The following is a 3,714-nucleotide window of genomic DNA, read 5'->3' on the forward strand; positions in this document are numbered from 1 at the left end:
TTATTATTATTATTTTTTAGGTACTTTAAGAAGAAAATATCTTAATTACATTCTGGCTTTATTAGGGATCTAATTGAGAAATATAAATTTAAAGCATTTTGGATCTTTTTTTTCATGGTATAATTAGCTTGGCTTCCTGAAATGTTCTGGCCTGAAGGTCTGTGTGTCTTTAGTTGAACTCAGTTATGAGGATCAGCTGTACGTGCTCTCATCTGCCTCAGCTTTACTCTATCCACCTGTTGGTCTGACCTAAAGTATGAACTTCCACAGTCAAACAATGGCAGATTATTCATGTTAAAACATTAAGAAAGTTCTACATATGTACGAAACTATGGGTTCTGTCATTTGCACATAAGAATAGGAAACATTTTATTGCATGATAACCAACATCTGTGGTTCTGCTGCTAATTTGCAACTTTTACTATGTGACACAATTTATTTTACATGAGATCTCAGTCAAATCACATTTGCTTCTTAATTCACATTATTTCTAATGATTACTATGAATGAGTAGTCACTGTAATTATCAGAGGAACGTGTTAATATTAAATCAATGGAGATGCTGGGGATTGAACCCAGGACCTCATACATGCGAAGCATGCGCTCTACCACTGAGCTACATCCCCCATGTAAAGTTCTTCAATAAAATGTGTGTACAACAGAGTGCTATTGCTATGCGCTACTTTTATAGTCTACTGGAAAAAACATAATTGTGTAGGATCCACTGTAATATGGAATAACACTGAATTGTTATTTGGAAAAGCAATGAAACATAGATCTCCCTTGTATCTTCCATTGTATCTCTTCGTAGTGGGTAGGATCTGATCCAAGTGACCAGAATAATTTTCTCCCTGCTCTGACCTCTAGGTATTACACCTAGAGGTCAAACTGTTACCAAAAGAGGGTGGATCTGGAATTATTGTCAGTACCAGCCATCACCTTAAAAGAATTTAGAAAGTTCTACATTTGTAAGAACCTTTGTCATTTGCACGGAAGAATAGGAAACATTTTGTTGCATGATCACCAGCATATGTGGTTCTGTTAATTTGCAAGATTTATTACGTGACATAATTTATCTTACATGAGATCTCGGTCAAATCACATTCGCTTCCTAATTAACATCATTTCTAATGGTTACTATAAATAAGGAGTCACTGCAATTCAATGATCAGTGGAAAGTTTTGATATTAAAAGCTTGGAAATGCTGGGGTTGAACCCAGGACCTCATACATGCAAAGCATGCACTTTACCAATGAGCTACATCCCCCATGTAATAGCATTAATAAGATGTAAAGGACAGACTGCTATCACTATGCCCTACTCTTAAAGTCCACTGGAAAAAATATAAGTGTGTAGGTTCCCCTGTAGTATGGAATAACACTGAATTGTTATTTGGAATAGCAATGAAACAAAGATCTCCATTGTATCTTCCATTGTATCTCTTTGTAGTGAGTTGGATCCAATCCAAGTAACCAGAAGAATTTTCTCCCTGCTCGGACTTCTTGGTATTACACCCAACTGTTTTTTTAAACTAAGTGATACAGAATATTTATTCCAGGTGTCTTTTTTTTTTTGCTTTTTCATTATACTATTTATGATTGAAAATGATTTTCACTTAAGTCTGAAACAGAATAGATGATTCCCCTTTTTCATTAAAGCGAGTCATAAGCAGTGTTGTCAAAAGTACACATATTTGTTTCTTAAGTAGAAGTATAGATACTGCAGTTTAAAAGCACTTTGGTAAAAGTTGAAGTATCAACTTGACCTCTTTACTCAAATAAAAGTGTAAAAAAGTATGAAGTAATCTTAGAAAAAAAAACAGCCACTATTTGAATTTAAAGCTCAATTTTCGAGTATTTTGAAAAATTCTTTGAGATAGGGCCAAGGATGAGGGAGGTCTTGTTGTTGGTCTCCATCTGCCTCTCCCGATATGCTCTCGCCTGTGTCCGACCTTTCAGACATTTCAACATCTTTTTCTGAATCCGACATTGTAGCACGGCATAGACAATTCACGTTTGCAGTTTGAAGAACACCTGCTTGCTTCTGATGATTTCCTTTGGCGTCAGCACAAATTCGACGAATAGCTAACCAATGAGTGTTTGCATTATATGACTCATCCAATTACACTAGTTTTCATTAGATGTGGATGGTGCCAATGATCTGCATTGGATGGCGCACATGACGTGAAATAAATATTTATAAACATTAAACCGAAGCCAAGATTAACAAGTAATCTTTGTTTTAAAAATGTAAGACATTTTTGATTGAATAACAATGTAGGTATATTACAAGTGTGTAACAACATTTATAATAGTTAATGATAAACCCTTAGGGACTAGGTGTGACGAAAACAGGAGCTTTCCGAAGCATCCTAGGTTCACACTGAGAGTGTAATTACTGCTATTGAGGGAGTGAACATGCTATCTTTGCTGTGTATCTAATACAAAGGGTTTGAGGCATATTTGTAACAATGGGCATCCATGGGTAAAATGACTTTTATCGTGGAATTATTGTTAGTGCCAGCCATCATGTTAAAAGAATTTAGAAAGTTCCACATATGTAAGAAACTATGGGTTCTTTCATTTGCACGGAAGAATAGGAAACAATTTATTGCATGATAACGGGCATCTGTGGTTCTGCTCTTAATTTGCAACATTCATTCCATGACACAATTCATCTTACATGAGATCTGGATTAACTGCAATGATCAGGGGAATGTGATGATATTAAAACTATGGAGAAGCTGGGGATTGAACCCAGGACCTCATACATGCGAAGCATGCGCTCTACCACTGAGCTACATCCCCCCATGTGGAAATCTTGATAAAATGTGAAAAGCAGAGAGTGCTATCACTATGCTCTACTCTTATAGTCCACTGGAAAATATAATTGTGTAGGTTCCCATGTAGTATGGAATAACACAGAATTGTTATTTGGAATAGCAATGAAACAGAGATCTCCCTTGTATCTTCCATTGTATCTCTTCGTAGAGGGTAGGATCCGATTCAAGTGACCAGAAGAATTTTCTCCCTGCTCTGACCTCTACGTATTACACCCAACTATTTTGTTAAACTCAGTATTACAGAATATTTATTCTAGGTGTCTGTTTTTTGTTTTTTTTTTTGCTTTTTCATTATACTATATATGAGTGAAAATGACTTTTGCTTAAGTCTGAAATAGAATAGATGATTCCCCTTTTTCATGAAAACGAGTCATAAGCAGTAGTGTCAAAAGTACACACATTTGTTACTTAAGTAGAAGTATAGAAGCAGTTTTAAAAACACTCTGGTAAAAGTTGAAGTATCAACTTGACCTCTTTACTAAAGTAAAAGTGAAAAAGCATCTGCTCCAAAAACTACTTAAAGTATAAAAGTATGAAGTAACCTTTAAAGAAAAACAGCCAGATGCCATGATATGAATTAAAAGCTCAAATTTTCAAGTATTTTGAAAAATTCTTTAAAATAGGGCCAAGGATGAGGGAGGTCTTGTTTGTCTCCATCTCCCAATACGTTCTCGCAAAACCGAGTTTACATTGTTATAGATGAATAACGATAGTTCAGTGGGTGAAATGGACGTACAGAGAAGTTCAAACCCCAATCGACACCTCCTTTCTCTGCAAATCTACAATTCTAAACTTCCACCATTAAACCGGCAAATCCAAACACAGCCCCGATTGACGTAAACTCGGGGATGTTGGTTTATTTGGTTCTGGAC

The 3,714-nt window shown here is 35.7% G+C and overlaps 2 non-coding genes across 2 annotated transcripts; both read right to left on the reverse strand.

Annotated features, from left to right (window-relative positions):
- Nucleotides 1-554: 554 nt before the first annotated feature.
- On the reverse strand, nt 555-626 carry trnaa-cgc. The gene has a single exon. It is a non-coding gene; the product is annotated as a tRNA-Ala (tRNA).
- A 2,109-nt stretch (nt 627-2,735) lies between these two features.
- trnaa-cgc lies at nt 2,736-2,807 on the reverse strand. Its single transcript has one exon. It is a non-coding gene; the product is annotated as a tRNA-Ala (tRNA).
- Nucleotides 2,808-3,714: the final 907 nt, after the last annotated feature.

This window comes from Cyprinodon variegatus, unplaced genomic scaffold, assembly GCF_000732505.1.
Source record: "Cyprinodon variegatus isolate N-32 unplaced genomic scaffold, C_variegatus-1.0 Scaffold55, whole genome shotgun sequence".
NCBI lineage: Eukaryota > Metazoa > Chordata > Actinopteri > Cyprinodontiformes > Cyprinodontidae > Cyprinodon > Cyprinodon variegatus.